This window comes from Bubalus bubalis, chromosome 7 (assembly GCF_019923935.1).
Source record: "Bubalus bubalis isolate 160015118507 breed Murrah chromosome 7, NDDB_SH_1, whole genome shotgun sequence".
Taxonomy (NCBI): domain Eukaryota; kingdom Metazoa; phylum Chordata; class Mammalia; order Artiodactyla; family Bovidae; genus Bubalus; species Bubalus bubalis.
The window spans coordinates 3,183,765-3,203,487 of NC_059163.1; positions in this window are offsets into that span (position 1 = coordinate 3,183,765).

A 19,723-nucleotide genomic window follows, 5' to 3' on the forward strand; every position below is an offset into this window, starting at 1 on the left:
AAAGAGCCTGATGCTGGGAAAGATTGAAAGCGGGAGGAGAAGGGGACAATAAAGAGTGAGATGGTTGATGGCATCACCGATTCAATGGACATGAGTTTGGGTAAACTCCGGGAGTTGGTGATGGACAGGGAGGCCTGGTGTGTTGCAGTCCATGGGGTCGCAAAGAGTTGGACACGGCTGAGCAACTGAACTGAACTGAGAGGCAGGAAAAGGACGAGCACCCCATCCTCCAGCCCCCACCTTTGTCTGGCTCCACCCAGTCCCGCCTACAGTCATCCGGCCCCTCCCCACCCTGCCCCCAATTCACTCAGCCCCGCCCCCACTTCCACCCAGCCCCGCCCACAACCAGGCGGCCCTGCCTAGCCACGCCCCCAAGTCACTCAGCCCCGCCCCACTTCCATGAAAGCCTCGTCCCACTCCAAGCACCGCCCTCACCACTCGGTCCCGCCTCTTGCGCCAGCAACCACTTATTCAACAAACACCTACTAAGCATTTTTTGGGCTTTGCTTGTAGGTCAGCTGGTAAAGACTGCAATAGGGGAGACCTGAATTCGATCCCTGGGTTGGAAAGATCCCCTGGGGAAGGGAGCAGCTTCCCACTCCAGTATTCTGGCCTGGAAAATCCCATGGACGGAGGAACCTGGCAGGCTGTAACCCATAGGGTCGCAGAGAGACAAGACTGAAGCGACTTAGCATGCAGGCATGCACTAAGCCTCTGCTGTGTGGTCTCTGCACAGGTGAGTACGTGGGGGTGCTGGCCGGTCACTGCGCTCGGAGCCACCCCGCAGAGAGAGGGCTGGCCGCCCTGGTGCTCTTTGCTGCAGCCCGTCACCCGTCCTCACGCTCTCAGGCGCTGTGGGGACGGTCTGGGACGCAGAGCAGTCCGAGTGCCACCAGCAGGTGGCCGGGCCCAGCAGAGCTGCGAGGGCCAGGGCAGGCTGCTGCTGAGTGCGTGGCTCCCCGCATTGCTGCGGGTGGCGCCCTCCAGCGCCAGCGGCTCCTGAACCCCTTGACCTTGGGCGCCCGGGGGAGGCCGGGTCTGCCTGCCTTCCTGCCCCCCGCCCCGCCGCCCCCAGCCCCTGCACTTCTCACACCCGCGCTCTGGCGGCTCATCTCTGAGGCCCTGCTCTTGGTGGTCCTGGCGCTCACGGCTGTCCCCCACAAACAGGGCCGACTCTCCACGGCGGCTGATCCATCCCAGACGCGGGGTCCTGGCCGTCCCTTATCACCGAGCCTGGGCGTTGTGCGGAGCCGCCCTTGTGAGGCCACGACTGTCCAGTTAATCAGCCTGCTTGTGAGTCAGGCCCAGGCCTGGGAGGCAGGCGGGCTTCTGAGACGGCCCAGGCCCACGGGAGAATGTCTTGGGACAAAAAGCCCCTGGTGAACTCTTGACAGCACTCCTTTGGCAAACTCCCTGCCTCTCACCAGGCGGCACGTTAACCACTCGGGTCCCCCGAGCTCGGTGTCACAGGTGAGCTGCAGGAGTCAGTCTGCCTCTTGGTGAGCGCCGACTGTATACTGCACCCTGAGGCTGGGCCCGGCCCCTCAGCTAATGACCTGTTGAATCTCCCGCTTCCCCAGATTTCGAAAGCTGGGCTCAGCAAGGTCATGAGCCTCACCCAGGTCACGTGACAAGGCAGTGGGTCCCGTCAGACCTGCTCTCTCGGGCCCCCTTCAGTGGCCTGGGCAGACCTGTGGGTGCTCAGTCCAGAGCCAGGATGGGGTGGAGGAGGGATGGTGTGCAGAGCCGGGTGACGTGGGACCACGAGGAGGATGGATGACCATGGTGAGTGGGCACGTGTGCGCCCCACCCCCAAAGCCTGCAGAAGCAGAGGGCCCCAGGCAGGATTGGGACTGTGGGGGTGAGGGGCGGGGAGGTCCATTGCCCTGCTGGGCTGGCAAACTGGGGGGCTCTTAAAGCAATTTTTAAAAATATAAGCAACAATGACTGTGTGCCACTGATGCCACCCATGTAAGTGGCGTGTCCTCTGGGTGTGTCGTCCCTGCCCCCCATCTCACTCCAGCTGCTCATGGTTCTTGCCTAGTATCTCTGATCTCAGCCTCAGGCCTTCACTCCCCACAGTCCCTCCGTTCAGACCTTGTCCCTCCCCCCACCTACTCCTGCCTCCCCAGGGCTGCCCCTGCCCACCGGCCCACACCTGAGCTTCCAGCCCTGTCTGCTGCTGCCTGCAGCCCATCTGCAGGTGGCTGGGGCTTGGAACGGTCTGCTCCCTCTGCCTGGGACACCCTTCCCTCTGCCCTCTGGACAGTGGCTCCACAGGAAAGGCACTCCGGGGGCCCCTGCTCTGTGCTCCCAGTGCTGCTGCCATGCCAGGCACACGCTAGGGTGCTGTCGGTGCCAGCAGAGCTGCAGAAGCCCTGGCCGTGGAGGAAGCTGGTGGGCTTTCCCACCTTGCTACCTTTGTGCAAACGTCCCGTCGCGGCAGAGCGCGTGCATATTGTCCAGCTGAAACAGCCGCAGGAAACAGCCCAAACAAGTCAGCAGTCAGGAGTGGAAGGTCTCATGGCCGTGTGGGGGTTGGGGGCTCTGTGACCTTCCTGCTTCCCGTGTGCCCTTCACCAGCCTCGGGGCAGGCGGCAGGCCCGCGTGCGTGTGGCCTGCAGCCGTTTCCTCCTCTGTGCGGCTGGGCCTGACCGGCCTGCTTTCCCAGCCTCCCTTGCAGCTAGGGGCAGCCGTGTGTTACAGGCTGGATGGTGTTCCCAAATTCAGCCCCTAAGCCCAGTACCTCGGAGTGTGCCTGGCTTTTGGGGTTAGGGCCTCTAAAGAGGTGATTAAGGTAAAACAGGGTTCTGAGCATGAGCCTCCATCCAGTATGATGTGTCCTTTCAAGAAGAGATGACCACAGAGGCATGGACCGCGAGATGAGCCATGAGCAAGGTGGCTGTCTTCAGGCCGAGGACAGAGGCCTTGGAAGGAACAGCCCTGCCCGCATCTTAGACCTGCAGCCTCCAGGACTGAGGAGATGAACTGCAGCCTGGTCCTTTGCTCCAGGGGCCCCAGGACCACTCAGCACAGATGGAGCTTGCCTGTCTCCTCTCGATGGGAATGGAAACACGGAGTGTGCCTGGTGACTGGCCCCCTTCGCCAGGTGCTGCATTTGAGCATCGCCTGCTAATGTGCCTGGTTGTGGATGGCTCGTCCTGTTGCCGTGCTGTTTTTCCATCATGTGGTTATCATGTGGTTGGTCCATGCTCCCGATGATGGGCATCTGCGCTGTGTCCACTCTGGGGTCATTGTGAGCAGAGCTGCTCCGAATGTGTCTCATATCTGCTGCATGTTCACCAAGGGGACCAGCATCTGCAGGTGACCCTGCTGGACAGTCTCCAGAGTGGCTAGACTGATTTCTGCTCCCACAGCCTCACCCACACACAGCCCCATCCTTGCACTCCATCCCCCGTGATGGTCCAGAGGAGCGGCTGGCTGGGGGTCCAGTCTGCATTCCCTGGTGGCCCCGGGGAGAGGGGCGGGGGGAGCGCCTCTCCATGTGGACGTTGGGACATCTGCCTGTGTGGAGCGCTTGTCCGCGTCCTGGTCTCTGCAGCGGTTCTGTCCCATGGCCCATTGTGCTCTTCCCATCGGGCTGACAGCGTCTGCACTGGGGTACTCGACCCACTTTCCTTAAGGATTTCAAGATGTAGACTTTTGTCCCTGGAGACCCCAGCTTGTGGCGATGGGCTGGAGGAGGAGGAAGTCTCTAGCTTCATTAGTATTGGGGAAGTGCATGGTTCCAAGTTGTGGAGAGCAGGTTCCCAGGAGCGCTCATCTCTACCCTGGGGGCCTGTCTCCTAGTCCGCCCCCCAACCCTGTCCCTGCCTCAGAGTCAGACCCCCTGGAGCCCTCACAGCTCCTGGTCCAGCAGGGGTCACCTGGGCTTGACGGACCTCACCTCGCCTTTTGCACACCAGCTTCCCCAGGGACCATATGTGTGTGTTCAGTCACTTCAGTCCTGTCCAACTTTTTCCCACCCCATGGACTGCAGCCCGCCAGGCTCCTCTGTCCATGGGATTCTCCAGGCAAGAATACTGGAGCAGGTTGCCCTGCCCTCCTCCAGGGGATCTTCCTGACCCAGGGATTGAACCCGTGTCTCATGCATTAGCTAGCTGTACCTGGGAGGCACGTGTGAACTCAAAGCTCCGTCTTGAGCATTCGAGCTGACATCATCTCTCTCCACTTAGGGATTTTAAAATCAGGAATACAATATAAACACATTGCATAAAATTTTCAGCTCAAGGAAGAGTCAGTCGCCTGGAGCCCTAGTCACTCACCTCCAAACAGCAAATCCTTCATCATAGGACATTCCACTCCACACCTAATTTTCTGAACATAGTTATGCTCCTGGGCTCACCTGGTTTTTTCCTCATTTCCTCTGTAAATATTCAATACTCAGTATTCCCCGTGGCTCCATGCAGCACCCACATCCGTCTTTTTAAAGAGCTGCATCGTATTCCGTCCAGCGAGGGGGGCCGTGGTTGCCATTGCCATTTCCCCGCGGTTGGACAGGAGGCTGTTTCCTGGTTCCTGCTGCAGCTGCTGGCCCAGACAGGGGTGGACAAAGCTGTGTATGTGTCCTCCCCTCTGTGTTTGGGATTATTTCTTTAGGGTGCCCTCCCAGAGTGGGAGGTCTGGGTTGAGGTTGGCATACATGATTGATGTTTTAATGGCTTGTATGACTTTGCTTTTCACACCCGTTACCCCAGTCTGTAAAGTCAACAGTGAGGCTTGGGGATGCGGCTGCCAGCTCACTCCCCGGCATGGGTGATGCTGCTTCAGGGCATTTAACTTTAATAGGTGGGAAGAGACAAACCACCCCACCCCGCCCCCCGCCATGGCTCTAACGTGCTCTGTTTCTTGGCGGCTCAGAGGATCCACACTGAAGGTAGGTTTTATTCTGCACTCTCTAGTGACTGACCCTCGTTCCCATGGCATAGCCAGGACTCGGGGGAGGTAGGCTGGACACAGAGAGCTCAGGGCAGGCCGGCAGCCCGGTCCCCATCTCTCCCCCAACGACTGCGGTCGGTTTACCCCTCTGTTCCCCAGGTCTCCCTCCAGGAAAGGGCACGGCGTGGGAACCCCCAGCCAGACACCCCGGGGTCACCGTCGGCCCCTAGGGCCTGGTTCTGACGAGGCCCTGGGGGGCCCCTTCCCTTGGAAGGCCCTTCGCCATGCCCACCCACACCCCTCCCCAACAGCACTCATTACCTGGGCCTGAGGCAGAGGCCACGTTCTGCTCCCCACCCCTCCGGGTCAGGTGGACGGTCCTTGGACTGGCGTGCAGGGCCCTTCATGGCAGTCTGTGGACTCCCACCCTTCACCTTGTCCCCCCCTCGCCCCCACCCAGCACCAGCCATCCCAGGACACTCACCACCCCCTTGGCCAGCTCCACGTGGACCCTCTCTGGAGCACCGCCTGCCTCGCCCACCCAGGGAGGCTCTGCTTAACCTCTGAGGCATGTGGGGACCCTCCTTCCTGCCCTGGGCATGGGAGGGCAGCAAGTGGAGGGTGGAGAGAGGTGGGGGCCCCACCCTAAACCTCTCTGGGGGGCACTGATGTGGGAGCCCGGCTGGCAATGCCAGCCTCTGTTCCCAGGCCTGCACTGTTGCCCGAATCCTGCTGCTTCTCGCCCCTTGTCTAGGCTGGACCCACACCCCGGAGGGGAGAAAACTTGTGCATCGGCGTCAGAGGTGCCGACCCCCTCTCCGGGGTGCAGGCAAGCGACACAAACTGCTGGTGCCTCAGTTGCCATACCTGTAAAGTGGGCAGCGCCGCCTACCCAGCCCGGCTTCTGTAAAGACTAGGGGAGCGAGTGGGCCTGGCTCCTAGGACATGTCTAGGAGGCGGTGACCGGCCGCCACTGTGCAGGGTCACAGCAGGGTGCACGGTGTTGTCTGGGGCTCTGGGGGCATGGAGGGTGGTCCCAGGTCCCGCAGATGTTCAGGGTGGAGCCCCAGGTTGGGCAGCTGAGGACTCAGACCTGGGCTCAGCCTGGCCAGGATGAGCTGGGCTCCCAAGAGTGTGGGAGACACCCCGAGCGGCTCTGCCTGGAGGGAGACCCTTGCTTTGAGGCCAGTGTCATGCCGGCCTGAGTCTGAGGCCTGCGTGGGCGGGTCTGTCACCCTGCCTGGCGGGGCAGTGGGCCAGCCCTCCCGGGTAGCCCTGTGTCCAGGCCCGCGGGAGTCGGTGGGGGAACCAGCGCTGGCTGGGCCCGTGGCCTCAGGAATCTCTCCAAATGTCCATGCTCTCCTGGCCTCCCAGCTGTTTCTCCTTAAAAAGAAAACACAAGCCCAAACCCAAACAATGAAGCAGGGTTTCAGCGGCACGTTTGCCAGGCCGCTGGCGGCCACATGAGCAACACCAACAGCTATGCTGGAGAAAGTCTGCTTGAAAGGGCCCTGCACACACTCATGCCCTCTGGCTGGAACTGCTGTCCACCCCATCATCCCACCACGTCCCTCCGAGGACAGAGGGGCAGCCGGGGCCTTCTGCTCAGAGCCTTTGCACGGGCTGTTCCCTCTGCCTCCAACACTGTTCCCCTCATTGTCCTCCCAGCAGCTTCTCTTCCCCAGACCTACCTTTACCGCATCTCTGCATCCCAGGTGGCCTGCCTGTGTTCCACGGATATTCTCTGTTGCAGAAGTGGGCTCTGTGGTCCCCCCTCCAGGCCCCTCAAGCCTCACACCTATACGACAGGGTCCTGTCAATACTTGCTGGATGGACGCCTCACCGCATGGATGCCGGTAGCTCCTAAGGCCCAAGGCCGCATGGCAGGGCCTCATCCGATGCTCCTTCAAAGCTGCGTCCTGAAGAGCAGAGCTGAGGCGCCTTCCTGAGAGCCCTTGCCAATATGAGCCACTGAGTGTGGGCGACGAAGCCCACGTAGCTGAGCACCACCTCTCCAGGAAGCCCTCCTGGGCCCCTGGGTCAGCGCCTTTCCTTTCTCCATCAGAACACCGCGCTCTGGGTGGGCCTCCCTGCCCATGCCTGCCCTCTGATGTCTTTCTGGAAAAGGCGTGCATGCGTAGGGAGGAAACAGAGAGCGCTACCCCTGGGGGACTGACGTCCCGTGGGGAGAGGTCGACTGAAGCACAGGAAGCACAGACCACCGGCCGCATGCTACGGGGAGAATAAAGGCAGGATGGGGCCGGGCTGTGGGTCGTGAGGGCAGGAGCAGGGAGACAGACACCAGCTGACGGTGGCTCCAAGCCGCCAGGGAGGTGGGCAGGTTCTAGGTCTGCTGGAGGTGGAGCCTTTGGGACTTGTTGGTCAGATGCTTGAGATGGTCGGAGAAAGAGGGGTGATGGCCAGTCTCCTGAACGCCGAGCCTGAGTGGGTAGATTGATTTTTAAGGTGGCGGGGAGGCGGATTCTGATGGGCCTGAACCCAGCCCTTTGACCCTGTGACTTGGGACAAGTGGCAGGGCTTGAATTTGCTTCCCGATGGCAGAGGGGACACCCGCCACTGGGCAGGTCTGGACGCAGCCCCTGCCCCGAGAGCGTCCGACCCGCGGGTCTATGTTTGGGGCCGTTCCCGTGAAGGCTGGTCCTCTGCCCCGGCCCCAGGCCTTGCTTCTAGGAGGGCTCCGGGCTCTGCCTCCATGGGCCCGCTGGGCTGCTGCACAGCCTCCCTGTCCCTGTCTGGCCCGGAGCCTGTGGCCCTGGACCCAGGTCCCACTCTGAGCGGCATGCCCGGGGGGCCCAGCAGAGGGTCCCGCACGTGGAGCCCTTGAGCCACACCCATTACGCTCCGCAGCCCTGCCTGGTACGTGGCACGGGGCTGGGGCAGGACGCAGCCCTTTGTGAGGCCCCGGGGCTCACGGGCGTGAGCAGAGTGTTCCCAGCTGTTGTCACAACTGGAGGGTTTGCCAGAAGCCAGCCCGAAGCCTGAAGGACACATGGGGCCTAGAGTGTGATTCTGTGTGTGCGTGCACACAGACACACACACACACACACACACACACACACACACATGCTTCGAGGGTTGTTTGTTCCCACGCTCGGGACAGAGGGACCAGATATTATATTTTTCTCAGAATACAAAGGCACCTCGGCCCTCATTCCCGTATCCTCCAAAGGGCAACAACCCAGTGTTGACTTTGCATCTGGTGGAAGCAGGAGGGCAGAGTCCCCGTGGCCCCGGGGGTGGCCGAGTCAGCTCAGCGACGGACGCCAGCAATTGCCCAGGCCCATGTCACCCCCCACCCCGACCCCGAGGGTCTCCAGTTAGGACAGAAGGGCAGGCGGGACCAGAGGGGGAAGACCTGGGTCCCATCCCTCACGGTCGGTCTTGCTGTGACTCCTTGAAGGCCTCTGGGCCCCTCAGCCGAGGGTCTTCTCCTGAGCTGCGATGGGAGGGGGACACCCCCCCCCACCGGAGAAGGTGCCCCACACCGCCTGGTGGTCTCTGGGACTTCCATCTCCACCAGGGAACCTCCCTCCCACCTGCCGCTCAGGTGAGGCAGGGTCTGCACCCACCTCCGGGAGCCGAACGCTCTCTAGCTGCAGTGAGCGCCCCTTCCGTTGTTCACAGAAAAACCTTGTCTTTACGGGCTTTAAAATCTAAGTTGTATGTGTGCATAATCTGATGAGCTAAGTAATTCCCAGGGCTTTTGTAAAAACAGCCATCCCCTGCCCCCCACCACAGTTATTCTTCCCCAGAGGCAGCCACTTCCCCTTTCTCAAAAAAAAAAAAAAAAAAGCATTTCTTTTGGTATTTATGTCTGTATTCCTAAATAACATTCTCCTATTTCTCAATCTCGTTTTTATCAGCTTATGTGGCATCTACTGACATGCCTTATGGGGGAGAGGCATAAATTTCCTCTTATCCACTGCCCCTCCCTCACCACCTCCCTCCCATCGCCAGCCCTGCAATGCAAAGAATGTGGCTAGATTTACATGATGGTGGAAATGGAACTGACAGCAGAGCCAGGTAATATACTAAGACTACTTGTCCTGCCTTATCTTTTTCCCCTGAAGTTATCCATGGCTAACTGGATAGTTGTTTGTTCTGTTCTTCCCCGCTCCCTGTTCTGTGCTTATTGTTAATCCAACTTCAAATCCTCTGCCTCTTGTCTAAATCTCCAGGCCTCAGACACATGGGGTGTGTCCTCCTTGGTCTGGATTTGTTCCCTTTTCTGAGGAGCTTGTACTCTGCAGGCTTTCCAACAGGACAGCTGGGGAGAGTCCGACTGCGTGAAAAGCCTCGTCCTGCCCTACACTGACCAGGAGTTTTGGTCCCAGGATGTCTGTGGTGCTGCAGCAGAATGCCCCCGGGTGGCTTGGAAACAACGGGCACGTATCTCTGACGGTTTGGAGGCTGGAAGTCCAAGATCAAGACCCCAGCAGACTCAGCATCTGGCAAGTGAGACCAGCTTCCCGCTTCACAGATGCCACTGTCTTGCCGTGTCCTCACATGGAGCAGGGGTCAGCGAGCTCTCTGGGTCTCTTTGTATAAGACCTCCAGTCCTGCTCACAGGGGCTGCACCCTCACGACCCAGTGACACACCAGCACACAGGAGGTTAGGATTCCAGCGTGTGAATTTGGGGGTAGGGGACACTCCCAAACAGCATCCAGTCTATTGCACTGGGTATAAAATTCTAGTTTGGAAAGCATTTTCCTACAGGAAAGGGTGGGTGGACAGAGGCCCATTTTGCAGAGGTTTCGCCATCATCTTCTGGTTGCCAGCATAGCCGCTGTCAAGTCCAGAGCCATCCTGATTCCGAATTCTTTATGTGTGACCTTTCCCTTTTGTATTCAGTTCAGTTCAGTTTGGTAACTCAGTCATGTCCGACTCTTTGCGACCACATGGACTGCAGCACGCCACGCCTCCCTGTCCATCACCAACTCCTGGAATTGACTCAAACTCATGCCCATTGAGTCGGTGATGTATTACAAGAGTCCTTCTTGTATTACTTATTCAAAAATGAAAATAAAGTCATTTTTAGGAAATAAAGTAATTTTGAATAGTCTCACTGGGCCCTCACTCCTGCATCTTTCAAACAGGCAGAAGCAAGACTTGGTTTCCCGTGTGGTCATAGGAGTCGATTTCGTGTTCCAGAGAAATCTTAGGAGTAAGTCTTGGCTTTGTCTTCCATCTAGTGTGGAGCCACTGGGCACTGTGATGGGAGGGGGGTAAACCTTTTCCTCAGAAATCTTATTCCTGGGTCTGTATGCTGCAGAACTGGCCACAGATGCCATGTGGAGGGCCTGACATGCAGTGGGCCCTCATCGGGGGAGCAACATCAGGCCATCCCCTGCACCTTCTCCCATCCCCCTGCAGGAACACCCACCTCTGCACCAGCCCCCGCCTGCATCCCTGTGGCCCTTCAGGGAGCTGACTGTGGGCATCTCTCCCAACTCAGGGTGGAGTCAGGGGCATGTGAGACCCCCAGTGCTGCAGGTGACCCTCTGAGGCAGGCAGACTCTGTCCCCTCCTCCTGTCTACCTTGAGTTTGAGTGGAATCGCCCTGGCTTGAGAACCTCTTGGACAGCAAGGAGATCAAACCAGTCAATCCTAAAGGATATCAACTCTGAATATTCATTGAAAGGACTGAGGTTGAAGCTGAAGCTCCAACACTTTGGCCACATGATTCGAAGAGCTGACTCACCCTGATGCTGGGAAGGATTGAAGGCAGGAGGAGAAGGGGGCGACAGAGGATGAGACGGTTGGATGGTGTCACTGACTCAATGGACATTAGTTTGAGTAAGCTCCAGGAGATGGTGAAGGACAGGGAAGCCTGGCGTGCTGTAGACCATGGGGTCGCAAAGAGTTGGACACAATCGAGCGACTGAACAACAACAATGAGCATGGATTAGAAGGTTAAAATGACAGGGCTGGGACTTTCTGATGGTCCAGTGGCTAAGAATCTGCCTTACAATGCAGGGCATGTGGGTTCGATCCCTGATCAGGGAACTAAGATCCCTCAAGCCACAAAGCAACTATATCTCCATGCCATAGCTGGAGAGTCTGTGCTGCAATGCCCCTGCATGATACAATTAAGACCCCAAATTGCCTAATAAATACATAAAATAAATATATTTTAAATAAAAAATAAAATCACAGGGCTGCCATCGTATCATGTAAACCAACATTAGGGGCTTGATCCCTTGGGCATTGATTTCCATACCTACAAGTTGGTGAGAAGAGAGTATTTTGAAAATTGAAGCAGTAACGAGGTGAGGTTTGATGAGTACCGAGCGGCACCCAGCAGGTCCTCGCACCCAGGGTTGGACTGTCTGCCCAGGAAAAACGGGCCCTTGCTGGGCCCAACACTGCTGAGCACACAGACCGCCTTGGGGCTTTACCCAGACAGGGTCCAGGCTGGTCCCCAAGGAGAGGGTGTCTAATGCAGACCACAGCCCCCATGTCCCCAGCCCAGAGCTGTACGTACAATTCTGGGATGCGGGGGCTCCCTCCAGGAAGGGCCAGGCACCAGCTCCCTCGGTTCCCATCAGGACCTGTCACCTCTCCGGCCCTCCCTGCTGAGCTGTAGTCTGCTCAGAGCCCCCCTTGGACCGTCAGAGCCCAAATCCTGGTGGCTCTGCAGGGTCAAGTCCGGGGACCCGCACATTCCAGAGAGGAGGTGGCCTGCTGGGGACTCAGGATCTGTGAACAGGGCTGGGCTGGGCCCCGTGCCAAGCCTGTGGGCCTTCCACACATGACTGAGAACCACTTCTGAAGCCCCTGTTGTGAGCAGGTGAGTGTGGCTGGAGAGGGCAGCCCGAGGGCAAGCAGCTAGTTCCGCGGGTGGGCCGCCCGCTCCCTTTGGACTCACTGCCTCCCGACAGCCACAGGCAAGGGGTCAGCTGAGGGCGGCCCCCTTGGTTCTGACAGCTTCCGGGCGGGAGGTGTCTGTGCGTGGCCGCAGCGGTGAGGACAGGTCCCAAGGCCCGGCTGAAGTGGGCTTGGTGTGCTCCCTCCCTTCCTCGGGACGGCGGAAGCTCAGAGGCTGCGTGTGGGACTCAGGGCCAGCTGGAGGCTCCCTGGTGACCTGAGATGTGGGGACTGCCCACGCCTTCCTGGGGCTGGGACCGCATGGGTATGCATGTGCACGCACACATGCATATATGCACATGTGTGTGCATGCGTGTGCACGCGTGTTCGTGCGTGTGTGTTCATGCCTGTGTGAGCACGCGTGTACGTGAGCACGTGTGCCCATATGTGTGTGTGTGTGTGCCTATGTGTGCTAGTGCGAGGGCACGTGTGTGTGTGTGAACATGAGTTCAGTGGTTGAGAACTTGTGAGTCTGCTGAGTACAGATGCGAAGTTCAGTAGAGGGGGAGTGTCACCTCCTGGCTGGCAACCTCCTCGCTGCCGACCCCTGCAGACCCCAGACTCAGCAGCCCACCCCTCTGCCCGGGCTGCCAGGCGGCCCAGGCCCCAGACCAGGCGTCCTGGTCACCCCCACTCGCACCTAACATACTTCAGTGGCTCCTGCCTTAAGACAGGAGGGGTGGGGAATTCCCTGATGGCCCGGTGGTTAGGACTCTGCACCTTTGCTGCCCAGGGCCTGGGTTCATTCCCTGGTAGGAGCAATAAGATACTGAAAGCCACGTGGCATAGCCAAAGAAGTGAAAACAAAACAAGCCCGGAGGGGTTGGTGCCTCTGTGGTCTGGTGTCCTGGTCGCCCGGGGAGACTGAGGCCTATGGTCCCTCTGAGAACTTCAGGGTCCACTGGGCCGAGCGGCTGACACCCTGATAGCCCACTGCTCACAGGTGGGGCATGTCGCCTCCTTGCTGTCCAGAGAAGCCACGGGCTGACCACTGAGGCCCCGCCTGCCCGGTCCTCTCTGCCCAGGGCTGCCCGTCCACAGGCCTGTGCGTGCGGCTCCCCAGTGTCTCTGGCTGTGGGTGTCTGACTATAAACAAGTGACGTTCTCTTTCCCCATGACCTCATCTTCCTGCCCTCGTCCCCCTGTCCCCTGGGCAGGAGGCCCGCTCAGTTCTTTCTCCTGCCGCCCAGGTGGAGGCTGGGGTCCATGTGGGGAAGGGGCTGGGGGCTCACTGCACCTTTGTTTCCCCAAAAGGCCCACTCTCTGCATCGCCCAGCCCACTCCTGTGCCCACACCATGCCCACAGGAGCCAGGCCGACACAGACACTATCTCACCCGCCCGGAGCTGCCAGCTGCAGGACCGTGGCCATGGCCAGCTGCTGAGAGGGGACAGAAGATCCTGCGTCTGCTTGGAGCTGGCTGTGGGATCCGGGGGTGCTCCCTTCACGTCTCAGACTCATCCTGCTGCTCACAGCCTGAGGACAGAGGGGCAGGAGGTGTGTGCAGCCCTGGACCGCTTGCCCAAGGGTGCTCTCAGACACTCTCCACAGTGACCCTGTGGGGTGGAGCCTGTACCCATTTAACAGATGAGAAAACGGAGGCCAGAGAAGTAAACGGACTTATTCAGGGTCTCAGGGCTGTGGGTGGAGGAGTCAGGCTGCACCTCTCTCTGCCTGGCGATGACGGGAGGCCCAACCACCTCCTGAAACACCACCCGCAAGCCTCAGGCTGAGTGTGGAGCCTGCCAGGACCTTTCCCGCCATCAGGAGGGGACAGGTCGCTGTCTTCTGCGGTCTAGAAGTCCAGGGTCGAGGCCTGCGCCAGGGTGGGGCCGGGGTGAGGAGGGAGAGGGTCCAGGGCGACATCTGAGGGAGCCCCGCTCTCTCTCGGGTGTCAGCCTGAGAGTGCCACCTCTTCCAGCCCTGCTCCGGGCACCTCAATTTCCTTGTCTGGACACTGCCAGGCAGGGGGTGAGGGTGGGGCTGGAGGCATGGTTTGGGCAACAAGGACCTGCCTAGAATGTGAGGACGGGGAGCTTCCCTGGAGGTCCGGTGGTCAGGGCTCCACGCTTCCACTGCAGGGGGCTCAGCTTCAATCCCGCATGCTGCATGGCACGGCCAAAATAATAATGATAATGAACAGAGTTCATGGGCAGGACGAGGTGTCCGACTCCTGGAGTCGATGCTGCAGAGATGGTCCAGTCTCACTCTGGAGAGTCTGATCTCTGGTTCTTGGGGCGATTCTCCCTGGAAGGCTGCGCTGCTAAAAACATTCTCATATTTTAGTTTTTGGTTGAATGCGATTTATTTCTTCCTGGTTTGAAGACGAATGTGGTCTCTTCAAACATGCTGCCTTCAGGCTGTGAGAAACAGCTGCCGTTCCGTTCGGCCTCCCTGGCTGATGGGGACGGGGCCTGGGACCACCCCCACCCCCCACCCCCACCCTCAGTCGCAGCCCATCAGCTCCCTCTGGCTTCGGGGGAGACACCGACGCCCTGGAAGCTCCCAGGTGTCCCCACCACCTGACTCCCTCACGTGCCAGCTCTGTCAGGGCCCCGTCCTGCTGGGCCTGATGCTCGGGAGGTGGGCGATGGGTGAGGCCCTGCCCAGGGCGCCCCACATGCCTACCTACGGGTCCCTGTGCCCAGAGGCTCACGTGGGGCTGGTCTAGGGTGGGTGCCCAGGGCACAGGTTACCCAGGTGCCTGCTCCAGGAGGGTGGGGCGTGCAAGCCCAGGAATCCAATCTGGGCATCATAGGTGCAGCCTGATGCCAGTTCAACTGCTGGGTACCCCAGGGGCCATGGGGCTTGGAGAGGACAGAGCCACCTGGCCTGGGCTGCCAGGCAGCCTCCAACCTACCAGCAGTGTGGATGGCGGTGGGCGGGGTTACCTGATGCCAGGGACCCAGCCAGGGGGTCCTGCTGATCAGCTAGCTGCACCTGGGCTCAGAGAGGCTCCAGGTTCCCTTCTCTCCCCCAGACCCTGTGTGCCTGCCTGGCCCCTGTTCGCAGCACCTTCCCCCAGGGCTGTTGTCTGGCCTCCAGCTTCCCTGAGGGGTCACTGCCTTCCGCTTTCTCCCAGTCTGCCCAGTTCCGGCCTCCTCCCAGACTGGCCCACCTCCCACCCCTCCCTCCCTCCGGCTGCTTGCTCCCCAGCTGCTGTCCTCCTGTTTCCTGGTTGGGCTCAGTGCTAGGGGTCTTGGGGGCGCAGGCCTCCTGGGTCCATGTCTGGGGTGCCCGGCAAGGGAGAGTCCCTGCTGGGGTTTCTCCACCACCTCTCCTCCGCTGGGGTGTCCTGTTCCTCACAGAGGCCTGGGGCAGGGTGTCTCTCCTCTCCTCTAGAACCTGACTTGGGGGCCTGCCTGGTGCCAGGGCCCTTCAAAGGTGGGACCCTGGTGAGCATTCTCTCGACAGCCACCATGCCTTCAGTCACCTGTCCCTGACCTCTGAGTCAGGCACCACTCTGAGTCTGGGTTGGGGAGGCGGGACCCCCACTCAGGCAGGGTGTGATCAGAGTCTGGGCTCAGTGACTGGGGAGGCGGGACCCCCGCTCAGGCAGGGTGTGATCAGAGTCTGGGCTCAGTGACTGGGGAGGACAGAAGGGACAGAGGGGAATGGTGACCCGACTCGAGGAAGACCCAATTGAGCCAGGGTTGGTTGTTGGATCAGTAAATCATCCTCCTGCAATGCCGGAGACCTGGGTTTGATCCCTGGGTCGGGAAGATCCCCTGAAGAAGGGAATGGCAACCTGCTCCAGTATTCTTGCCTGGCTTAGCTACTAACACCAACCAGAACCAGTCTATCCAGTTAGAAATTAGGATAGACCGGAGCGGGGTTTCCCAGCCCCAGCACTGCGGTCACTGGGGGCTGGGTAGCCCTCCATTTGGGGGCCAACCTGTGCAGAGATGGGTGTTGAACTGCATCCCTGCCCACTCGATGCCAACAGCACCCTCTCAGCGGTGACAGTCAAGTGTCTGCACCCACCGCCAGGACGTGCCCTGGGGGCAGCCCTGTCCCAGGCACGAGCCTCTGGACCAGACGTGCCCGCGGGCATTCCTGGCACTGTCCCCTCTCTCTCTGAGCTGGTCTGAGTGCACGGCACGGTCAGCCTGTGAAAAGCCACGAGCTGTGCCCTGGGGATGAGAGCTGCTGTGCACATACACGACAGCCAGGAAAAGGTTCCCTAACAAAGCAAGCACAGAGAACTAGGGTGAGGGACGTGGGGTAAGGGTCCTGGGTCTTCATCACTTCATTAACAACGAGCTCTGAGGGTGTCTGAGGTGTGTAGAGTCTCCAAGAGCCCCCAGGGACTCAGTCTGGGGCACTTAGGAAGCAGAAGGGTCTAGGCCCAGGAGGAGGCGAGTCCCGGCCGCAGGCTGGCGGATGGGGCTCCGGTCCTGACCACGCGCTCTTAGGACATTCCTGCTCGCTGAAGGCCCTGGGCCTGCACACACCAGGTCTCAGCATGGACATGGGGGTGGGGGGTGCCGCTTGCAGAGTGAGAGGGCAGCTGACTGAGCACGCGTGAGCTGTTTGCTGAGCTTTTTTCTGAACTGCTTCCAAGTGTTAGTGAACAGAGGCATTTCTTCACGGCTGCTGTTGTTCAGTCGCTCAGTCGCGTCCAACTCTTGCGACCCCATGGACTGCAGCACACCAGGCTTCCCTGTCCTTCACTACCTCCCACAGTTTGCTCAAATTCATGTCCATTGCATCGGTGATGCCATCCAGCCATCTTCTCCTCTGTCGTCCCCTTCTGCTCGTGCCTTCAATCTTTCCCAGCATCAGGGTCTTTTCCATTGAGTCGGCTCTTCCCATCAGGTGGCCAAAGTATTGGAGCTTCAGCATCAGTCGTTCCAACAAATATTCAGGACTGATTTCCTTTAGGATGGACTGGTTGGATCTCCTTGCTCTCCAAGGGACTCTCAAGAGTCTTCTCTAGTACCACAGCTTGAAAGCATCAATTCCTTGGTGCTTAGTCTTCTTTATGGACCAGCTCTCACATCCGTGCATGACTACTGGAAAAACCATAGCTTTGACTAGACAGACCTTTGTCAACAAAGTGATATCTGCGCCTTTTAATATGCTGTCTAGGTTTGTCATAGCTTTTCTTCCGAGCAAGTGTCTTTTAATTTCATGGCTGCGATCACTATCCATAGTGATTTTAGAGCCCAAGAAAATAAAGTCTGTCACTGTTTCCATTGTTTCCCTGACTCTTTGCCATGAAGTGATGGGACTGGATGCCATGATCTTCATTTTTCTGAATGTTGAGTTTTAAGCCAGCTTTTTCACTCTCCTCTTTCACCTTCATCAAGAGGCTCTTTACTTTCAGCTGTTAGAGTGGTATCGTCTGCATATCTGAGGTTGTTATTTCTCCCGGTGATCTTGATTCCAGCTTCATTACTATTTTTTTAGCTCAAAACAAGCCTGGAAACAAGCTAGAGCTGCCATTTTTAACCTAAGAGGCGTGATCATAGGGGATGACGGGGGCGCTACTGTGTCTCCTCGTGTCAGAAAATAAGGCGAGAATTAGCATCTGTGCTCGGAGAAGGCCCAACACTAAATAATGTGAAGTGGGAGGGCAGGGCTGACCTTAACCTACAGTGTGATCTCAGTGCAACAAGGTTTAGAAGAAAGTTGAACATCAGAGAAGAAAGAGAGCTATAATCCATGTTCATGGAAGAGAAGCCTCAATAATGCCCAGATGTCAGTTCCCCAACTTGATCTATAGATTCAAGGCAGCCTAAACAAAATCTCAACCTGTTTTCTCGTGTGTGTGTGGACGTTAATCAGACTTGGAAAGACACGCAAACGCCGGCTGGTATTGCCGCTGCATCCTGACATTAAAAGTGGTTTTAAAAAAGGTTTTTTGTTTTAATTTTTACAGTGTTGTGTTGGCTTCTGCCGTAGAACAATGCGAAGCAGTCATAATTGTATGACTGATTTTAGTTTCTTTTTCTTGTGTTTTTCTGGGTTTACAAGAGTGAGCGTGTACTACTCTTAACATGAGAAAAGAGCATTGAAGTTTTGTATGTATATATATATACGTATTTAATTGGAGGATAATTGCTTTAAATTGTGCTGACTTCTGCTGTGCAACAGAGTGCGTCAGCCTTCCCACCTGCCACCCGCTGCCAGCGCTCTGGGTCGTCGCGGAGCAGCGGGCTGGGCTCCCCGTGTCACGCGGCAGCTCCCCGCTGGCGCTCTGCTTTACACACAGCGGTGTTCGCGCTCCGGTGCTTCGCTTTCAGTCTGCCCCGCCCTCTCCTCGTCCTCTGTGCCACAGGTCTGGCCTCCGCCGCCTCTGTCTCCTCTCTCTCCCTGTCCTGCAAGCAGCTTCATCAGGACCAGTCTTCTAGATTCTGTGTCTATGAGTTAATATGAGATATTTGTTTTCCCCCTTCTGACTTACTGAAGAAATATTTCAAAGAAATAAACGCAGAAAGAAGAGTATGCAGAGAGGGGCCGGGCAGATGAGTTAAGCAGCAGAGCCTTTTGGAGTGGGCTGGACGGCACCCAGGAGCGTCACGGGGCGGCTGTCATAAGTCTCCTTCCCAGTGCCTGGGGCCCCGCCCCATCCCGCCCCGTCCGAGGGCTTTGCTGGGGAGACTCCCACATGCCGGCCTGGGGTCTGGGCCTCCCTGCATTTTATATCTGCGGAGATGGAACACCTGGGAGGCATCCATTTTCGATGCTCTGGATGGGCCAAGAGGGGATTACTTCTCCAGCTGGGGTCCTTTCTTTTAAAATGGATGATGGAGCAGATCCTGTCGAAAAGGCCAACTGCAGCTCCTCACGATTAAATCCCCCGCCCCAGAGCCCACAGTGGAGGGGCCCCAAGGAGGCCCAAAGTCTGTCAGGGGCTGGCTCCTCTGACTCTGCTCAGCCTGTAAGGCCTTTCTCCGGTGCCACCTCCTCCAGGAAGCCCGCCCTGGTTTCCCAGGTCCACAGAGCTTGCTCCTTTGCCTGGAGTCCTAATGCATGTGACCAGCGTGTCTTGGGTCACTGAAGTCTTTCTCCTTGTGGAGGAGCCTGGTGAGAGGGATCAAGCCTTGGCATGGAGTGGGAGAAGGAGGGTACATCAAGCATCATGGCTGCGGGCTCGGGGCTCCGTCCCAGTGGGGTCCCTGGGAGCCTGTGGAGCACACCCCCACCAGGCCATGGTGACGGTGGGGGTTATGTTGATGATGGCTCCTAACATCTGGGGGACACCTACTCGGTCTTAGGCAGGGTTTTAATTTTACTTGATTTATCTCATTTATCTCAGGAACCTTCCCTAAACGTACATTATTATATTTCCATCATGGGTCCTCTGTCCTCCTTGCTCCAAGTGAAAGAGCAGCTCATGTAGGCCTGAAAAAGTCCAAGGGCAGCGTGGAAGGCGGCGCCTGGAGAGTCTGAACCTCACAAGAAGCCCTTCGAGGAGGAAATGCTCTCTGCCTCCCAGGTGCAGACAATGAGACCCAGAATGGGAGAGCCTTGGCCTGAGGTCACAGAGCTGGAGACGCAGAAACAAGATGAACACTCACGTGGGCTCGGCCCGAAGCTTTCACTGAACACCTAGACAAAGTGCTAGGAAGGGAAAGAAGAAGCAGACAGACTCGGCCCTGCCGCCTTGGAGCCCACATTCTTGTGGGGAAGACGGTAAGCCGATCACAGAGGGTGAAGAAAGGAGGCCACCCCAGCTGACGGGCCAGGAAAGCTTCCTGGAGGAGGCGGCTCTCGGCCCTGGGAAGATGGAGAGGCGTGCTCAGATGGTGCCAGGGGAGACCAGCAGGCAGGGTCTTGTAAGCGCTCCCCTCACATTCTCCCTCCCGAGCCCCCAGGCCTGTCTCGGGCTGTGCAGAACCCCGGCCTCAGCAGCCATCTCTCCCAGACCTATTTTTAGACCCAATCCAGCTCTAAATGCAAACACATTGTCAAGACAGTGGCCAAGTTG